Source organism: Lontra canadensis, unplaced genomic scaffold (assembly GCF_010015895.1).
Source record: "Lontra canadensis isolate GAN:19392208 unplaced genomic scaffold, GSC_riverotter_1.0 scaffold18, whole genome shotgun sequence".
NCBI classification, from domain to species: domain Eukaryota; kingdom Metazoa; phylum Chordata; class Mammalia; order Carnivora; family Mustelidae; genus Lontra; species Lontra canadensis.
In genome coordinates, this window is record NW_022631012.1 from 8,571,225 (window position 1) to 8,592,830 (window position 21,606).

At 42.0% G+C, this 21,606-nt stretch overlaps 1 long non-coding RNA gene across 1 annotated transcript; it reads right to left on the minus strand.

The window, feature by feature from the left end:
• Positions 1-488: 488 nt before the first annotated feature.
• LOC116869098 lies at positions 489-21,422 on the minus strand. Its single transcript, XR_004382959.1, has 3 exons — positions 21,384-21,422; positions 17,582-17,646; positions 489-524 (listed from the first exon to the last, which is right to left on the minus strand). It is a non-coding gene; the product is annotated as an uncharacterized LOC116869098 (long non-coding RNA).
• Positions 21,423-21,606: the final 184 nt, after the last annotated feature.

Below are 21,606 nucleotides of genomic sequence, written 5' to 3' on the forward strand. Positions count from 1 at the left end.
AGATTCTTAATCTCACAAAACAAACAAGGGTGGTGGGGGGGGAGGGTAATGGACGTTGGGGAGGGTATGTGATACGGTAAGTGCTGTGAAGCGTGTAAGCCTGACGATTCACAGACCTGTACCCCTGGGGCAAGTAATACATTATATGTTAATAAAAATAATTAATTTTAAAAAGTTAATGTCCTTAGAAGCATATAATTTGAGGTCTGAAAAGGACCGTAGAAAGAAACCTAGTGGTTTTTTTGTGTGTGTTTTTTGTTTGTTTGTTTGTTTTAAGTAGGCTCCATGCTGATGGAGCCCCACATGAGGCTTGAACTCATAACCCTGAGATCAAGACCTGAACTGAGACCAAGAGCCAGATACTTGGGGCGCCTGGGTGGCTCAGTGGGTTAAAGACTCTGCCTTCGGCTCAGGTCATGATCTCAGAGTCCTGGGATCCAGCCCCACATCGGGCTCTCTGCTCAGCAGGGAGCCTGCTTCCTCCTCTCTCTCTGCTTGCCTTTCTGCCTACTTGTGATCTCTGTCTGTCAAATAAATAAATAAAATCTTTAAAAAAAAAAAAAAGCCAGATACTCGGGGCGCACGGGTGGCTCAGTTGTTAGGCGTCTGCTTTCAGCTTGGGTTATGGTCCCAGGGTCCTGGGATGGAGCCCCACAACGGGCTCCCTGCTCAGCAGGAAGCCTGCTGCTCCCTCTCCTACTTGCTCTGCTTGTATTCTCTCTCCCTGTCTCTCTCTCTCAAATAAATAAAATGTTAAAAAAAAAAAGAAAAGCTAGACATTGTACTGGCTAAGGTAGCCAGGTGCCCCAAGAAATCTAGTGTTATATGTGCATTTTGTAGTTGTGGAAATGGAAGCCAGAGAGAATTAGAGAAAAATTAGGGCAGGTTTTTTGGGTTGCAGGTTGAACCAGCTCTTCTGACTCCTGGTTCAGTGACATTTCAAAGCCTTAAATTCAGCTTTGAGATTTATGAAACATTTGCAGAGTATTGCGTGCCAAGTATAATACTAGGAGAAATGCACTTCAGTTTGTGTCCTCAAGAAGCTAACAGTGTAGTAAAAGATCTGTAAACATCAATTATAGTAATGTCAACATTTGAATACAGGTATAATAGAGTGGTGGCCATGACTGAACCTGACAAAATTTTAAAGCTTAGTAATACCCAGGGTTAGCCATTATCTGGAGAAACAGATAAACTCATACACTGTATGATATCCATCAAAACTTTATTCTTATTTTTTAAGTTTTTTTTTTTTTTTTGGAGAGAGAGTGCGAGGGGGAGAGGCAGAGGGAGAGAAGGAATCCTCAAGCAAACTCCCTGCAGAGCACAGAACCCAACACTGGGCTTGATCTCGGGAGCCCAAGATCATGACCTGAGCTGAAATCAAGAGTTGGCCTCTCAACGGACTGAGCCACCCACATGCCCCAAAAACATTTTTTTTTTAAAGATTTTATTTTTATTTATTTGACAGAGAGAGATCACAGTAGACAGAGGCAGGCAGAGAGAGAGAGAGAGAGAGAGAGAGAGAAGCAGGCTCCCTACTGAGCAGAGAGCCCGACGCGGGACTCGATCCCAGGATCCTGAGATCATGACCCGAGCCGAAGGCAGCGGCTTAACCCACTGAGCCACCCAGGCGTCCCCCAAAAAACATTTTTAAAGATTTTATTTTTAAATTATCTCTACACCGAACATGGGGCTCGAACTCGGTCCTGAGATCAAGAGTCCCATGCTAGGGGCGCCTGGGTGGCTCAGTGGGTTAAAGCCTCTGCCTTCGGCTCAGGTCATGATCCCAGGGTCCTGGGATCGAGCCCCACATCGGGCTCTCTGCTCAGCAGGGAGCCTGCTTCCTCCTCTCTCTCTGCCTGCTTCTCTGTGATCTCCGTCTGTCAATTAAATAAATAAATTCTTAAAAAAAAAAAAAAAAGAGTCCCATGCTGCAGTGACTGAGCCAGCCAGGTGCCACCCCATCAAAATTTTAAATGCTCATTTCTTAGACCAAATAATTCCACTTCCAGGAATTTACCGCAAAGATTACCAACAGGAATTGCAAAGACTTAAGTAGAATGCACATTCACATTGGTCATCAAATAAAATGAAAAAAATTTAAATGTCCATCAATGGAGGACATAAAATATTTTTGGTATAAAATATACACATGGTGGGACGCCTGGGTGGCTCAGTTGGTTAAGCCGCTGCCTTCGGCTCGGGTCATGATCCCAGGGTCCTGGGATTGAGTCCTACATCGGGCTCCTTGCTCAGTGGGGAGCCTGCTTCTCTCTCTGCCTCTGCCTGCCACTCTGCCTGCTTGTGTTCTCCCGCGCTCGCTATCTCTCTCTGACAAATAAATAAATAAATAAATAAAATCTTAAAAAAAAAAATATATATATATATATACACACACACACACACACACATGGTTAAAAGCCTGAGCTAGATCTCCACTTGCTGTTATGGAAAGAACTGCAAGATACATTAAGAACTTTAATTTTTTTAAAAGATTTTATTTATTAGTGAGAGAGCACAAGCAGGGAAAGCGGCAGGCAGAAGGAGAGGGAGAGGAAGAAGCAGACTCCTGCTAGGGCTCCATCCCGGGACTCTGGGATCATGACCTGAGCCAAAGGCAGATGTCTAACCAACTGAGCCACCCAGGGGCCCCCATTAAGAACATTAAGCGGCAATAATACGTATCTGTACCTATATATATATATATATATATATGTTTACCTATATGTAAAAAGTAGTTCAGCAGAAAAAAAAAAACTGTGACTTCTGGGTAGTTCAGCTAAAGTGAGGATAAAGAACAGGATTTTACACCTCTATCATTTGAACATCTGAGTTTTTACAGCAAGAATATTTTGCTTTTATAATTTTTAAACACGTTGTTTAAATGAAGACTATGTAGCAAACCAAAATATATAGGCTGATGAAAACTAAATATAGCAGGATACAAAATTCTGTGTATGTTACATGTGGTAGGCAGCCTCTAAGATGGCCCGCGTGATGGTTGCCCGCTGGGATTCACGCCCTTATGTAATCCCCTCTCTTGGAGTGTGGGCTGGACTTACTGATTCACTTGTAATCATTCGGGATGTCCCTGCTGGGTTTTTAAGACTGGCTTCCATCTTGGACGTTCTCTGATTCTCTCCCTCTCGGATCACCACCTGGGATGTTGTGAGGACACATAAGCAGCCTCGGAAAAGGACCAGGTGGTAAGGAAGAGGACTGCCTCCCAGCGACCATGTGAGCGAGCTGAATCCTTTGACCCCAGTTCCGTTGAGATGACTCAAACCTGTACATTGCTAGATTCCCGACACACAGAAACCGAGATGCTAAATGTTTGTTGTTTTTAGCCACTAGGTTTTGGGTTATTTTGTTATGGAATAATAGATAACTATAACAGCAAAAGCATGTGGCAGGATGACCCGCATACAATGCCTGATCCATGTGGGAACACAAAGACCTGACCTTCTAGACCCACTGGGCGACAACTCTGGAAGGCTGTCTGAGCGCTAAGCTCTCTGTGGGGTTGGCTGAGATTGTCATCGGGGCTGCAATCGCAGATTAGCTTTCCCTCTGCTCATTCCTGCTTTCTTTCCCTCCCTTACAGTGTCGACCTCCAGGGAACTCATTAATAAATGTTCTGTACATTACACTCTTCTCAGAGTCTGCTACCTGGGGAATCCAATCCGTGATCACCATCCAGAACATCTATGTATCCTAGAGAGCTACTCCAAATATCACCATCTCGGCCAGCAAGACGTTCGTGAGCGAGAGGAAGCAGGGAACAAGCTCTAAACATTTTATTGACATGACTCGGAAATTACGTCACTTCCACTCAAATATCATAGGTAAGAATTACAGCCACATTCACCTGCAAAAGAGGAAGCTGGGAAATGGACCTTCTAGTCACGTAGTCATCTACCCAACTAACTGAAACAGATTCTAAGAGAAGTGCTCTAGTTTTGTTTTTGCTGTGTAAGAAACTAACCCAAAACGTAATGGTGTAAAACAGCAACCGTCTTATTACACTCAGGAGATGATTCAAGATACAGAAAGGACACAGCAGAGACGGGAGTGAGTCATCTCTGGCAGGCCAGAACCCCAGCTGGATGGCTGCGGTACTGGAGGTTGACTCAGACAGCTGGGGCCTGGAGCAGCTGTTAGTGGGAAGACCCAGTTCCCAGATAGCATCTTTGCTCTCCCGTTTGGCTCCTGGGCTGGAATGATAGAAAGACTGGTTCAGAGGGGACTGTCTTCCAGAGCATCTACTTGTGGCCTATTCCGCAGGACAGTCTCAGGACAATTGTGCTTGCAGAGTACTCAGGGCTCCAAGAGCAAGAGCAGCGAGGAAGGTTTTTAATACTTAACCTTGGAACTTATATAGCTTCACTTGCACTATCCTTTACTGGTCAAGTCAGTCTGGCCAGAGCCCACCCAGATTCAAGGGGAGGAAACATATATCCCATGGGAGGAGTGTCGAAGAATTAAAACCACTGCAAGGGTAGATACTGGGGGACGATTAGTTTCTGCCACAGGCCCTTTATCTGTACCACAGCAACAAAGAAGGAGACACAGAGAGAAAAGAAGAGAGACCAACTATAAAATTTTTTTATTGATTTATTTTTAAAATTATTATTATATGTAAATATATTATTATTATTACTATTTTTTAGAGAGGGGGAGGGAGAGCAAGAATGAGAGAGCACAGGGTTGAGGGGGAGGGAGAGAGAGAGAATATATATCTATATATATTTTGTTTGTTTTTGAGAGAGGGGGGGGCAGAGGGAGAGGGAGAAAGAAAATCCCAAGTAGGCTCCACACCCAGGATGGAGTCCAATTTGGGGCTCAATCTCACAACCTTGAGATTATGACCTGAGCTGAAATCAAGAGTTGGATGCTTAATTGACTGAGCTACTCAGGCAGCCCAGATGAAGTTTCTATAATATACCAGTTAATCTGTAGTTTTTTTCTAATTGCCACATACACAGCTCCACTGCTTTTGTATCCAGAATAGAGTTGCTAAGTCCTTTATCATATATAGGATAGAGCCGAAGCCCTTTCTGAAGGGAAATGTTCTTTGTGGGATTAAAGCTGTTTACAGGAGGAATGAGTCTCTGGTAGGTTGCTTACCGATTGTCCAGCTTGGGTTGCTATAGATTGGGTAACCACTAGGTCCTAACAAAGTAGTGTTCCTCAAGGAACATATTTAGTATCATAGTTTGAGTACCATAGTGGTACCCAAACTAGTTCTCTAAGGTCTTCCATTCCATTTCCGCTTTATAAAATTTAATATATTATTCAGCATGATAAGTAACCTCCCTGTCAAACAATGTACTGTACATTATTAATATGTTTTTTTTTTTTCCCTGAATTAAAAAAAGAAAGGCTTTGGGCACACCTGGGTGGCTCAAGTCAGTTAAGTGTCTGCCGTCAACTCAGGTCATGATCACAGGGTCCTGGGATTGAGCCTCACATCAGGCTCCCTGATCAGCCAGGAGCCTGCTTTTCCCTCTGCCTGCTGCTCCCCCTGCTTGTGCTCTCTCTCTCTGACAAATACATAAATAAAACCTTAAAAAAAAAGTAAGTTTTTTTGTTTTTTTTTTAATCACAAGGGAAAACTTGGACAGGAACTGAGCCTACTGGGATCTTTAAACTCTCCCAAGATTTTGGGATTTTCCTCATGTTCCTAGGGGTAGGGTGACCTTGTCCCATTGCTCTAGAACAGCAGCATCCACTTTGCTGCTGGGAAGTCCTGGGATAATGTTGAAAGCCTAAAGGGAGCAATGAAGCGTGACTAAATTTCATTAATCTCAATTGCCCCTGTCAAGGAGAATAAAGGCCACAATTTTATTTATTTATTTGGCCTGTTTCTGTTTCTTTTTTAGGACTAGAAGAAACGTAGGGGTGATTGGATGGTTCAGTCAGTTGAACGTCTGTCTGTCTTTGGCTTGGGTGCTGATCGCAGGGTCCTGGGATTGCTCCTTGCATTGGGCTCCCTGCTCAGTGGAGAGTCTGCTTCTCCCTATTCCTCTGCCTGCTGCGGCCCCTGCTCTCTCTCTCTCTCACTGTGTCAAATAAATAAATAAAAAGCTTAAAAAAAAAAAAAAACACTAGAAGCAACCTGGTCTTTGTCTGAGGCACAACATTATGTAGATAAAGGTTTTTTTTTTTTTTTAAAGATTTTATTTATTTATTTGACAGACAGAGCTCACAAGTAGACAGAGAGGCAGGCAGAGAGACAGGAAGGGAAGCAGGCTCCCCATCGAGCAGAGAGCCCCATGCGGGGCTTGATCCCGGGACCACGACCGGAACTGAAGACAGAGGCTTTAACCCACTGAGCCACCCAGGCACCCTGATAAAGTTAAATAATAGGATAACATATGCCTTCCTATATAGCTCCCCAAACCCCAAACTACAATTCCCATAAAGCATGAAGTGGAAATGTATTGTTTGCTTAGTAGCAGGAACTAAACAGCCACACCCCATCATGGGATGGGGCTTGTTTTGTACCTGCAAACCCAGAGGGAATGAGGAGGGAAGGGTAGTGTATCCCTGGGCAGCAGCATTCCCTTGGGAAATGGGGATTATTCCTCAGTAACACCTGTGTAGGTCGTCATTCTGTGACCTATGCCCTCCCCGTGTTTACCCACCTTCCTAGCCAAATGCATGTGTCCATCTGTCGAAACCTTTTGTTCCACAGATGAGATGTGTTCCTTACTCATTTCACTCTCTCTATCTCTAGCTCTACCTAGTATTTCCCTCTCACAGCATTTCCACACATTGGTGAGGTACATTTTCTACCAGTTCGAATTTATCGTTGTCCTCCCATGGACTCTACCTCTTCTTCACTGTGACTCACTGCATTGCCCTTTGGCAAAACTAGGACAATTCTCATTCAAAGCTGGGGTATTAGGACAATAATCGGGAATTGTTTTAGGAACGTGTGGTGCCATGTATCAATCAATTGATGGCCAAAAAAGAGATGCCTAACCATTTTTAATAATATATTTGAGTCTTGAGAATCCATATCTTATTCCACTGTGAACGTTCTGATTGGAATTTGTTCTTCCACTCATATTTTATGGTTTAATTCATTAAGTCCCTCTACAAGAAAAGCAGTTTTAAGAAGGAAAATGAAAAACACCCTAAGACGGTAGGAAACCTTTCTGCTAGGTGAACCACGAAAGATATTATTAGGAGCTTGTATGCTTTTAACAGCCACCTCCTAATATCCTTAGTAGCTTTATGATTAAGGCTACTAGGCAAGGGCTATGCCAATTCAATTTTATTCCCAGGGCAGTACCCAACCTGCTCTCTCTCTATATATTTTTTAAGATTTTATTTATTTGAGAAAGAGAACACAAGCAAGGGGAGCTGCAGAGGAGAGGGAGAAGCAGGTTACCCCCCAAGCAGGGAGCCTCACGTGGGGCTCCACCCCAGGACCCTGGGTTCATGACCCAAGTGGAAGACTGAGCCACCCCGGTGCCCCATGCTCTCTATATTTGAACATTCTGATGTTAACTCAAGTTATTATGTCTGATGCTCAAGGTTGAGTAGATCAAGTCAACTGCTCATCCTTGGGAATAACAAGTAATTTTTTTGGGCTCCAAGATACTATGATTAGGACACTGGGCAAGGTTTTCCTAAATTGGCCCATTTGCCCAGAAGAGGTCATTCCTGCCCCTGTGGGAGTACCTCTCTCCCAGAGAGCTGCATTGACTCACCCTCTGACTCAGCACGATTACACACAATAAATGGTTGAGAAATTATTGTCTGTGATGCAGGAAAGAACATGGATACAGTTAGTAACCAAAAAGATACCAGATCTGTTTCCCATTGGGGCCATCGTTCTTTCCCTGAACGCACTCACAAAGAAGTGAGAAATGTTGGCTATCCTCCTTCACTCTCACACTCCAGATGCTCCAAAGCCTTTCACCTTCCTACTCCAAGACCCCCAAATGCCTTTTCTACCAGAATTCAAAGAATGTGCTCTTTTTTCTTCAATAGATATGCACCAAGTTTAGCCAAGTTAAGTTTAGCCAAATTTTGTCTTGTGTGCTGGAGGGAAGGAGACACACTGAGTTGGCAGAGATTGCTTTCTGGTTAAGCAGAGTACACAGAGCGCTCTGTTTAAAATAGTTACCTAGTGTTCCACTGTGCACCTCTACCAAAATGTATCCCAATCCCCTGTCAATAACGATAACTAAATACATTGAGCCTAGACCATGGATTAGGTGCAGTTCTAAGTATCACAGCCCAGTGAAATAAATTCCGTTATTAGCTCCACATTACAGGTGGGCAAACCAAAAGCACAGTGGGGTAATTTCTTCATGATCACACAGCTACTAAATTGTGGATGGGATTTGAATCCAGCTAATTCTTTTTTTTTTTTAATTAAAGGTTTTATTTATTTATTTGAGAGAGAGAGAAAGCGAGCATAAGCAGGGACAGGGGCAGAGGCAGAGGGAGAAGCAGATTGCTTGCAGAACAGGAGCCGAGGGACTGCACCCCAGGATCCTGCAATCATGACCCAAGCTGAAGGCAGACGCTGAACGGATTGAGCCACCCAGACGCCCCCCCGAAAGACAATTTTTTGCACTTTGTCTTTCCCCTAAATAATGAATATCTATGTCTTCTTTAGAACTATGTTCATAACATGGCTTAAGGTCTTAAAATTTGATCTTGGGTAAACTAATAAGCAAATCATGCAGAGCAGAGTCCGAAGTTATCTAGTTTGTCATATGCTGAGTAACTGCCTCTCTACTGATTTGGAAAATACAGAAATGTAGAAAATAATCCATTTATTGACTAGTAACCCTTATGCTGTATAATTTATTGGAACTTTCAGATACTATCTTCTATTTCTTTAAAATTATTGATAGACATTGGAATTTGTGAATCACTTCCAAGTGATTAGCAGTTTAGTAGCAATTAGTCCCCTGCACAGTGGGGAGCCTGCTTCTCCCTCTACCTGCTGCTCCCCTGCTTGTGGGCATGCCCTCTCTCTGGCAAATAAATAAAATATTAAAAAATAGATGCATAGGGCGCCTGGGTGGCTCAGTGGGTTAAAGCCTCTGCCTTCGGCTCAGGTCATAATCTCAGGGTCCTGGGATCGAGCCCCGCATCGGGCTCTCTGCTCCGCAGGGAGCCTGCTTCCTCCCCTCTCTCTCTCTACCTGCCTCTCTGCCTACTTGTGATCTCTGTCAAATAAATAAAATCTTTAAAAAAAAAAAATATATATATATATATATGCATATGTTTTATTCTTGGGTGTCCTGGAATAGAATAACTACACATTTCTGTGAATGACACATGTACACAGTCAAATGTAGAAATAACGTAAACGTGAAAAACATTCCTTTTTTTTTTTTTTAATTTATTTATTTATTTATTTGACAGACAGAGATCACAGGTAGGCAGAGAGGCAGGCAGAGAGAGAGAGAGAGAGAGAGAGAGAGGAGGAAGCAGGCTCCCCGCCGAGCAGAGAGCCCGACGCGGGGCTTGATCCCAAGACCCTGGGATCATGACCTGAACCGAAGGCAGAGGCTTTAATCCACTGAGCCACCCAGGCGCCCCATCCTTTTTTTTATTTAAAACATTTTATTTATTAATTTGACAGAGAGAGACACAGCAAGAGAGGGAACACAAGCAGGGGCAGTGGGAGAAGGAGAAGCAGGCCTCTCGCTGAGCAGGGAGCCCAGTGCAGGACTCGATCCCAGGACGCTGGGATCATGACCCAAGCCAAAGGCAGGCTTAAAGACTGAGCTATCCAGGCGCCCCAAAAACATTCTTTCTGATTAGGTATGAATAGTATATATTTCTAAGAATTTGTCAACAGCCGAAATTTACTTAGTGAAGAGTTTCCTTTCAGGATTCCTCTAAGAACTGGAAAAATAATGCTGTTTCAGTCCATTTGGGTTGCTATCACAAAATACCACAGACTGGGGAGCTTATAAATGAATTTGTTTTTGACAGCTCCAGAGCCTGGAAATCCACTGTCAGGGTGCCAGCGTGGTCAGGTCTGGCGAAGGCCCTTTCTAGGTTGCACACTGCTGTCTCCTGCTGTCATAGAAGCATTCATCTCATTCATGAAAAGCCCCATCCTCCTAATTAAAGCACCTCCCAAAGGCTCTACCTCCTGAAATCATCACACTGGGTGTGAGGATGTCAACATATGAATTTTGAAGGGACACAAAACATTCAAATCATAACAAATACTTAAATCGACAGCAGTCCTCCTCAGTTCCGGGAAAGTAATCGCCAGTGGCAAGTGGCAATCGCCGGATACTAGTATATAGTTCTACTTTACTCTGAGCAACTGTGCTGGGAGATACACTGTCTCTGAGTCATGCTATCAAAGAGACAATGAACTCAGTGATGAACTTAAGTTGGCCAGATCCCAGGTTCTAGCTGATGTATGTGCACCCAACAGGACTTTGATTTACTAAGTCTTTGCACCATTGAGGCTGTTCCTAAAAGTTCTGTTCACTGTGCATATTACAATCCATTTAGATTATAATTTTTTAAAAAGATTTTATTTATTTATTTGACAGACAGAGATCACAAGTAGGCAGAGAGGCAGGCAGAGAGAGAGGAAGGGAAGTAGGCTCCCCGCTGAGCAGAGAGCCCGATGCAGGGCTTGATCCCAGGACCCTGGGATCATGACCTGAGCCGAAGGCAGAGGCTTTAACCCACTGAGCCACCCAGGCGCCCCGAGATTATAATTTTTTAACTATATTCCAAACTTGGGAAAAATGATCAAGTTATGAGAAGGATTGGGGCAATCATTATATCCAACACTATTTACTGAGTGGCAACACCATGTGATAATGTACATGCTGCTTTGTGTGTTAAGGGAGAAAGTTCTGGAATCAATTCCCCAGATTTAAATCCTGACTCTACTACTTACCAGCTATGTCATCTCTATAATTATTACCAGTTGAAATGGGGATGATATGCAGCCATCAAAAGAAATGAAGTCTTGCCAATTGCGACGACATGGATGGAACTAGAGGGTATCATGCTTAGTGAAATAAGTCAACCAGAGAAAGACAACTATCATATGATCTCCCTGATATGAGGGAGAGGAGATGCAACACGGGGGGCTAGGGGGGTAGGAGAAGAATAAATGAAACAAGATGGGATCCGGAGGGAGACAAACCATAAGTGACTCTTAATCTCACAAAACAAACTGAGGGTTGCTGGGGGGGAGGGGGGTCGGGAGAGGGGGGTGGGGTTATGAACATTGGGGAGGGTATGTGCTATGGCGAGTGCTGTGAAGTGTGTAAACCTGGCGATTCACAGACCTGTACCCCTGGGGATAAAAATACATTATATGTTTATTAAAAAACAAAAACAAAAACAAAACATCAAAAAAAAAGAAATGGGGATTAATAATAACACTTGCCTCATAGAGTTAACTAAATAGTGTGTGTAAAGCACTAAGCATGAATAAAGTGCATAGTAAGTGTTAGTTATTGTTATTTCCACCTTTAAAAAGAAAGATTGAAAATGTATACCCAGGGCTGCCTGGCTGGCTCAGTTGATACAGCATTCAACTTGATCCTGAAGTTGTGAGTTCAAGCTCCACATTGGGTGTAGAGATGACTTAAAAATAAAATGTGTACCTAGAAACCTGTGATTTTGTATGCAACCGATCTATAGTTTAGAACTAGAATAGAAAGCATTATGGCTTTTTCCACATAATAGTTTACATCAAAAATTTTATTTCTAGTCAGTTGAAAGTAATAAGAATGGGAAAAGCTTGGCTTTAGAAATATGCTTCCAGAGAGAAAATAAGCATATAAGTATTAGATACTCGAACTGCTCCCTGAGGTTTAGCTACTAAAAGCAATGTCCAAAAAAACAAAAACAAAAACAAAAACCCTCTTTTGAATCCTAATTTATTTCATGCCCAGTAACAGTCATCACCAGTATCTATTGCACTATCTTGCACAGTCAGGTATTCAAACATTTGCTCAATAAATAAATGAATAAAAAGTAAATTCACAGATACAGCTGAGAGTATGAAGAGAATATTTAATTTTTTTCATTTAGCTCCAGCAAAGTAATTCCCAACCAGCAAAGTACCTACAGTTTATATAAACTGAGCTCTTTGGTCCGTAGAGTAATGTGTCACAGGAAATTATAATCACTGCTTGTACAACTGGGTATGATCCTGTAAAATTCTGTGCTCTTGGTGACAAAGGAAGGAGGGGGACAGACAGATCCACAGGATAGATAGATCAGCAAGAGTTCTTCACTCCTGCTGGAGGACAAATCAAAACCAATGTCCTACCAATGGAAGATTGCTGACATTTATTTTTATGAAGGAGTTAGACAAATTTGCAAACATACTACAATTTTTAAAAAGGTGACTTACTGGGGCGCCTGGGTGGCTTGGTCGTTAAGCGTCTGCCTTCAGCTTGGGTCAGGATCCCAGGGGTTCTGGGATCCTGGGATCGAGCCTTGCATATGGCTCCCTGCTCAGCGGGAGGCCTGCTTCTCCCTCTCCTATTCCCCCTGCTGTGTTCCCTCTCTCACTGTGTCTCTCTCTGTCAAGTAGATAAATAAAATCTTAAAATAAAATAAAATAATAAAAAGGTGACCTACTGCGCTATGAAGAAAAAGTAAAAAGGGACCTGGTATTAAAAAGATACTTCCCTGGGATCGGAAGAGACTCTTAATCTCACAAAACAGAGGGTTGTTGGGGGGGAGGGGATAGGGAGAGCGTGGTGGGGTTATGGACACTGGGGAGGGTGTGTGCTATGGTGAGTGCTGTGAAGTGTGTAAACCTGGCCATTCACAGACCTGTACCCCTGGGACTAATAATACATTATATGTTTATAAAAAATAAAATTTAAAAAAAACCTACTAAGTTCCCTCATTAATAACAAGTTAAATAAAATCATTATTAACATATGGGCAAAAAAAAAAAAAATAAAAAGATATTTCCCAAGGCGCCTGGGTGGCTCAGTGGGTTAAAGCCTCTGCCTTTGGCTCACGGTCCTGGGATCGAGCCCCGCATCCTGCTCTCTGCTCCACAGGGAGCCTGCTACACCCCCCACCCAGCCCCCGCCCCGCCTGCCTCTCTGCCTACTTGTGGTCTCTCTCTGTCCAATAAATAAATCTTAAAAAAAAAATAAATAAATAAAAGATATTTCCCTTGGGGCTTCTGGTGGCTCAGTCAGTTAAGCATCTGACTCTTGATTTCAGCTCAGGTCATGGTCTCGGGGTTGTGAGATCAAGCCCCATGCTGGATACCTGGCTGTTGGTTCCGCCCTGGGTATGGAGCTTGATTGATATTCTCTTTCTCCCTCTCTTAAAAAAAAAAATGTGTGTGTGTGTGCGTGTGTGTGTGTGTGTGTGTGTGTGTATGCTTTTTTTTCCCCCTTTTGCCTGATTAATGTGGACTGGTTGTCCCACTAATCCATATATATTAGTCTAAATATATTCATGTGGTAGACTACATAGTAGCCCCCAAATATGTCCATGTCTTAATTCCCTGAACATATTACCCAACATGGCAAAACAGATTTTGTAGATAGGATTAAGTTAAGGATCTTGAGTTGGGGAGATTATTCTGGATTATCTGGGTGGGGACAATGTAATCAGAAGTGTCCTAATAAGAGTGAGGCGGGAGGACAGGAGTTGGAGGAGATTAGGAGACACTGTGCCCGCTGGTTTTAAAGATGTAGGAGGGGATCATCACAACTCAAGGTACATAGGTAGTAGCTTCTAGAAGCTGGAAAAGACAAGGGAAAAGTTTATCCCCTGGAGCCTCCATACGAATGCAACCCTGCTGATGGCTTAATTTCAGCCCAGTAAAACCCCTTTCGGACTTTTGACCTGCAAAGCTGTAACATAATAAACTGTGTTAAGTCATTAAATTTGTAGTACTTTGTTTGGAAGCAAATTTCAATTAATACATTCATTAATCTGCACCAATCCTATGGAGGCCTGAAGTCAATACAAACGCAACTTTACCTCTACTTCTCTTGGATTACAACTGGAGTTATCCTTGGAAAAGCGATTTATTCAGGTTTGGGTCAGGAAAAAAGATAAGATGAATCCACAGCTTCTTTTGATATCAGAAAGTAAAGAAGTAAGTGCTCAAGGACTGGGGGGGCATGTCAAAAGGGTACAGCCACTAATCTGAAAAGGCTACTAATGGCTAAAGCTGGAACAAGTTGAACAACAAAATAATGATGGATTATAACCCCTCAAATAAAATATGTATTCTCATGAGGCCACAATGAAATAAATTAATACATAAATACATACATACATGGAGGAGAATGGACGATTCCACTGAAGAATGTTAAAATTAATATGGGAAAGGGGTTCCTGGGTGGTTCAGTCGGTAAAGCGCCTGCCTTTAGCTCAGGTCATGATCTCAGGGTCCTGGGATGGAGCCCCACATTGGGCTCTCTGCTCAGCGGGGAGCCTGCTTCTCCCTCTCCCTCTACCCCTCCCCACCACTCGTGCTCACTCTCTTAAATAAAAAACAAATATATAAAACCGTTTAAAAAATTAATATGGGAAAGTTGGAGGAGAAGCAGACTATTTGCATAGTTCAAAGTATGTCTCCCAGGATACTTTGTAATTATAAGTACAATACAGTAACTCTGCGGTGGAGAAACCCTGAAGACACCAGCTTAACCAAGTAATCAAGATTAATAATCACTAGTGTGGCAAGCAAAATTCTAAGATTCCTGTTCACTCCTTCCATCCTCCTTACCTTTTTTTTTTTTTTTTTTTTTAAGATTTTATTTATTTGACAGAGAGAGGGAGAGCACAAGCAGGGGGAGCAACAGGAAGAGGGAGAAGCAAGCTCCCTGTGCAGGCTCCTGCTGAGCAGGGAGCCTGATGTGAGACTCAATCCCAGGACCCTGAGATCATGACCTGAAGGCAGATGCTTAACTGACTGGGCCACCCCGTTGTCCCATAAGGGCCTTTTACACCTGGGCCTGGAAATCGGAGACTCGAGGTATGAGAGGGACTATCTAGGAGGTTTACCTGCCCTTACAGATGGAAGGGCCATCAGTTAGAACTAGAGAGGAACCTGTAGGAAATGAGAGTGATCCCTGGCTGCCAGACAGCCAGGAAACAGTCCTGTCCTATAACCAAGAAACTGAATTTTGCCAACAGCCCAAGTGAGCCAACAAGAGGACTACAAGTTCCAAATCCGAATGCAGCCCAGCCAACACCCTGATTTCACCCTTGGGAGACCCTGAGCAGAGAGCCCAGCCGCCCTTTGCCTGGACTTCTCACCTCTAGAAATGGAAAGATAATAAATGGGTCTATGGTGATTTACTCCGGTGGCAGAAGAAAACTATACAACTAGCCGTAACACATCTCAACATCATGCCCCAATAGGATGCTCTGAAAAGGACACATGGTGTCTGAGATTTTCTTGCCAAAACTACATTACCTCATCTAATCATGAGAAAACCCAAATGAAACCCAAATTGGGAGATACTCTACAAAATGACTGACCTGTACTCTTTTAAAAGGTTGAGGTCATAAAGAGAAGGAAAGACTGAGTGTCTGGAGTGGAAAAAGGACATTAGTGGTAAACCAATGAAATCTGAACAAAGTCCATAGTTAACAACAACAAAAAATATGACAAAACACCTGGAGCTATTTCCCTGTAGAATTGGGTTAGTCTATGTAACTATAAGCAATTTACTTGCCTAGAACTTGGTTTTTCTAATTGTTAGGTAACACGAAAAGAACATTTTATTTTCTTTTAAGATAGCTCAATTTTGGAAGAGTTGGTGTGTTTTGGAAGATTTAGTATGCTTCAGTATTGTAATGATTTTGATGCAGTGTTACAGATTAATGAAAGCAAATACTCTTTTTTTTTTTTTTTTTTTTTTTTAAAGAGAGAGAGAGGGTGCCTGCACAGGAGTTCATGGGGAGAGAGGCAGAGGGAGAGGGAGAGGAAGAGAATCTTAAGCAGGCTCCATGTCCAGCACAGAGCCAGAAGTGGGGTTCCATCTCGCCACCCTGAGATCATGACCTGAACCGAAATCAAGAGTTAGACACTTAGCCAACTGAGCCACCCAGGCACCCCTAAACCAAATACTATTAATGGATATAATCCAAAAATGAAAATCTGGACAATTTAGTACATTGTGGAGGCTTTTTGTGGTTGCTGCTTTGCTGTTTGCTTTTTTTCTTTTACTTTAAATTAAGGAGTTGGCATAAACAACAAATAACACAAAAGCCCCTTTTGTAGTTTAAAAGAATGAACATTTCAGATATTTTCTGAACTCCAGTCAGGTTAAAGAGAGGGGAGCAAAAAAGAATTCAGTAACACACCATTCAAAGAGTTTGACTCAGAAAAGATAGAAATCCTCTTCCAATAGAAGAAAAAGAAACGGACAAATGGCCTGTGGGGTATTTGCATGAGCATTCTAAGAGTGGTATCGGGAGTCTCTGTACTTAAAATTGCTCGTTAGCTTTATTTCAGAGAGATGGACATATACCGTAGGGACTGAATGATAATTTATCACATCATCAGTGATTATTGTATAACCTACGCTAACTTTGCTGCTCATACATTTTAGGTAACACGATTCTTTTCTCCTTCTTCCACAGACAGAAACATGATGCTTGCCATTTCTAGCTCAAGACTGGCTTAACGGCCTCCTCTGAGGTTAATAATGTTAACATCGTTCTGGACAGAGTAACAGGAAGCATCTGGGTATCTTACCACAAACTGAGATGATCCATTCTTTCGCCATTTGAAGTATAAATTCTGTTGGTATTAAATTACTTAATTGCTTCTGCTCTATACATTAATACATGAAAACGTTCAGATATATAGAACATCATAAAACCTCTGGGAAAACAAAAATGATTTATGACTATGTAAATATTTACTTTGTTCTTCCCAGTCAGTCAATATTTATTCTTTTTTCCTCCCATTTACTTATTTATTTTTGAAGTTTTTATTTTAATTCCAGTTAGTTAACATACAGTGTAATATTAGTTTCAGGTGTACAATGTAGTGATTCATCACTTCCGTACATCGCCCAGTGCTCATTACAACAGGTGCCCTCCTTTATCCCCATCACGTGTCACAAATCTCGTTTTTATGTTCTAGAACCATCCATGGCTACAGCAAAACTCAGGGAATAATGTTAGTCAATTAACAGCTGCCAAGTTACCTAGAGGAGCAGATGGTATAATTGATCTTGTCCTACATAATGGGGGGAGGGACTACTTAAAGATATTTCCTCAAATATGCTACAGAGTTTCCACACAAAAGGCTATAATGAAAACCATATTTCTCTCCTCTTATATGTTTGCTTTTACCTCAGGCTATTCTCTTGTATTGTATTTTTGCTTTTTAACCTGTAGAGTTTTCAATATTAAGTGACATTAGTCATTTAAAAATAGGGTGTGCATACACTTTAAGTGGTCTTAGCAATAAAGAATGTACCACAGAAATAGCCAATAGAAAAAGCACCGCTCCCGGATGTTTTACCTAGACTATAATATGGACAGTTGGAATATAATGCTCAAGGGACTAGCATGGTTAGAATTGTACACGTATTATTTTACTAATCACCTCAGACTCTCAGTGAGATTGACAGAAAGTCCAAATTTGCTTCCTCGGAACGCTTCTCATTTAACCTATAGACTAGTCATATCTTTTTTTTTTTTTTTTTTTTTTTTGGTTTTTAAGATTTTATTTATCTGAGAGAGAATGAAAACCAGAGAGATCACAGAGGGAGGGGGAGAAGCAGACTTGCCGCTGAGTGGAGAGCCCAAAGCAGGGCTTGATTCCGGGACCCTGAGATCATGACCTGAGCTGAAGGCAGATGATTTATGGACTGAGCCACCCAGGTGCCCCAAATAGCCATATCCTAATTATAAAATCATCTCAAAGACATTAAACTGGTTAAGAATTCAAAATCTTAAATATTCATTAATTTAACAAATACGGTGCAGATTTTGCGGCAAGCACTATTCTAGATGCTTAGTGAATAAAATATCTTACAAAAAAAAAAGAAAGAAAAAGAAAAAGAAAAAGAAGGGTGCTGGCTGGCTCAGTTGGTAAAACATCTGATTCTTGATCTCGAGGTCGTGAGGTCAAGCCCCATGCTGGGTATGGAACCTAGTTTTTAAAAAAATTAAAATTAAAAACATTTTTTAAAAAAGGAAAAAGCCCCTAGCTTTCATGGAATATATATGTATGGAAAATATATATATATATCTTAAGTAGGCTCTATGCCCAGCCCAATATAGGGCTGGAGCCACCCAGGTGCCGCAGAACTTTTATTTTTTAAAGTGGGATTTGTATAAAATAAAACATCTCTAAAACAATAATTCTTCTCTCCCTTGCCAGATGGAAGCCACTTGAGGGCAGGGGTTACTGTTTCCCCAATATCCTAACTGCAGGGCCTAGCACTCTATAACTGATTCATAGGTACTCCTTGAATAATTAAATAGCAGATCCTTTTGCTTAAGTATAAATAGTGGTTATTGCCTGTTTTATCTGCTTGAACTTTTCAGCTTGGCTTTCAAAGTTCTCTTAACTGGGCCCTACCCTACTTCTTTATTTTCCACTATTTTCCAGCACATACGCTGTCATTCTACAGAGAAGACATACTCCTGCTTTACCTCACGCCACTTCCTCTGCCCCAGGTAAGTAAAAACCTCTGTAGATCTAGGATCTTCTTCGTGCCAGGACTGCTAGAGATTCCCACATATCTTCTTGACTCCACACAAGCACTCTCACCAGTTTTCGGAAGGAGCGAAAGAGGCTCCGAGAGGGGCCCAGGGGCCCTCAGAGACCCAGGCGGGCCTCGACGACAACCCAAAGCAGCTTAACTCCTTGCTCTGCCCCTTCGGTTTCCTACTGAGCTCTTGCTTGCTCCCCAGGGTTTCCCTGACCTTACTTACCTTGCAGCTAGACTCTACCTCCCTGTGCCCAGCTGGGTACCCTATTTTACTTCCCCACAGAGCCTGAATGCCCTGCCCAGCAAGCACTCACTGACTGAAGCCAAGCAATTTGGGCTGAGTCTCCTATTTTCAACTGTTACAAGTTAATCTTTGCAATAAATTCCATCTTTTTTCTTTCTTTTAAAGATTTTATTTCAAAGTACATCCAAGTACAACCTGTACATCCAAGGTTGGGTTTGAACTCCCAACACTAACATCAAGAGTCACCTGCTCTACTTACCGAGCCAGCCAGGTGCCCCACAAATTTCAGCTTTTGAATTAAGTTTTACACAGTCAGAACTTACTGCTGTGAAAAAATACTTCCTTTAATCTTGAATACCTCACCTGAGATTTTAGCGTCTTTGACTTACAGGTAAACAATTTAATGTTCAAGCTGATCTACTTCCTTCATTGACTTTAATCAAAACCCTGTTCAGTTTATTTTCCCACCACAGAAGTCCTACTGTTTCCTGGTTTTCTTTCATTCTTTGACCACACAATGGCCTCTTCACGCCTTTGAGGTATGACAAGGTAAACTTGCACAGAAAACCTGTGTTTTCATGAGATAACCTATCCAGCGTCACGGGTTCTCATCAGATAGATTTGCCCTCAACACGTTTAGCTCAGCCAGCAGTTGAGAAAAAAATAAGAAACTTAACATTTTTAAGCCCAGTGGTCTTAAGTTCTGCTTGGGCTCTACCTCTCCCTACGTCTTCCACCAGGCCAGTTCAGACCTTTATCCTATACCTCAACTGTAAAGCCAATGAGAGGACAAGGCCTGTCTGGTTCACTCTTTAACCACTGCAAGATCCTACAAATTTCAGCCTGCTTAAGATATACCAGGAGCTCTTCAAATTTTTGTCCCAAGACGCCATAAAGGCACACACATGTGTTTGTAACTGAAGAGAACGGTTTCATGAAATAAACTTTGACCACAATGACTCTGGATATTTTCTATTCTATAGCATTCTGTTCTTTTTAGTAGGTGATTAGCTGCTGAGTTGATTTCTTAAGTTCCCTGTTTCAAACACAATATATGCCACAGAGCTGAGGTCAGTTCTCCAGGCAGGGTATCACCTAGCACCCTGCACAAGAAGACCCCTGTGATCATTTTCGGTTAGAGCCAAGTGCTAGGAGTCTGGGCACATAGCACAGTGACTACATGCTTGTGGCTCTGTGTTGGCTAAGGCTGTCTTACAGGAAAAATATATAGTTTAAAAATTAAACTTTCATTTACTCAAGTACTCTTCAATCACAGAGAAATCTCACACAAATCTTCCCAGAAAATAATAAGTATGTAAATAGGGTTTTAACTAATATGTTATTTGTTCTTCGATACTTTCGAAATCAATTCTAGAGCAAGGCCCCTTCTCAGTTTTCTAATTAAAGGCCTACTTTGATTAAAGTCACTTTCTATGAATTCAGAGAAAAGAAATAGAAATGTTCAGTTATGGAATGGTTGTTAAGTGTCAGATAGTATACTACATATGGTCCTATAAATTTTCTTATTCAAGCAGTCGTCTTAATGAGGGCACTGAGGCTTTACAGTCTAGGGAACTTGCCCATTTTTATAGCTACAAAACAAATATTAGCTATGGGAGTCACACATGGTTTTCTAAACCCCACATTTTAACCTAACACTGTATTTGAATTTTTTTTTTTAAGATTTTATTTATTTGTTTGACAGAGAATAGAGAGCACAAGTAAAAAGAGCAGCAGGCAGAGGGAGAGAGAGACGCAGGCCCTCTGCTGAGTAGGGAGCCCAATGAGGGGCTCGATCCCAGGACCCTGGAATCAGGACCTGAGCCAAAGGCAGCTGCTTAACCAACTGAGCCACCCAGGGGCACCCCTGTATTTGCATTTTAAAACAAGTAACTAATAGCTGTCTGATAATGCAGTTAGTTGGAAATGTTATACGTGTCAAACATCCACTGCTTCCTTTATGGGATGGCCCTTTCTGAAGATATTTCATAATCAGGGGCATCTGGGTGGTGGAGTCGGTTGGGCGTCCGACTCTTGGTTTCAGCTTAGGTCGTTAGGTTATGAGACTGAACCCTGCCTTGGGCTCCGGGCTCAGCATGGAGTCGGCTGAAGATTCTCTCTCCCTCTGCCCATGCCCCCCCAAGCTCACTCTCTCAAATAAATAAATCTTAAAATTTTTTTTTTCATTTTTTTTAATGCTTCCTTGTCAGAACAATCTTTCTTCAATACCTCATACTGAAACTTAGATGCATTTCTCATTCTTTAGAATGGCTAATGAAAGAGGGTTTAACTGGTCACAGTAGTCTGTCGTGCATTGTGTGAGTACTTTTCCTGTACTCCATTTTATATTCAACACCTTGATTGAGTCTGAGGGACACCAAGATCTCAGCTAAACTTAAAATTCTTTGTTGGAGACTGTCAACTATCTGGGTATTCAAAACTACCTGGAGGGGCCATTTGGTTCAGTTGTTAGAGCTCGAGACTGTTGATCTTGGGGTTGTAAATTCAAGCTTCACGGTGGGCATGGAGATTACCTAAAAAAAAAAAAAAATCTGGAAAAAAAATCAATGGACTATTTCTGTTACGTAGATATTCAGTATGCCATAATCTTAATCTCCTTTCATCTTTTCCCGTGTTGAGGTCAATTTGTAACTAGTGCCGCTAAGC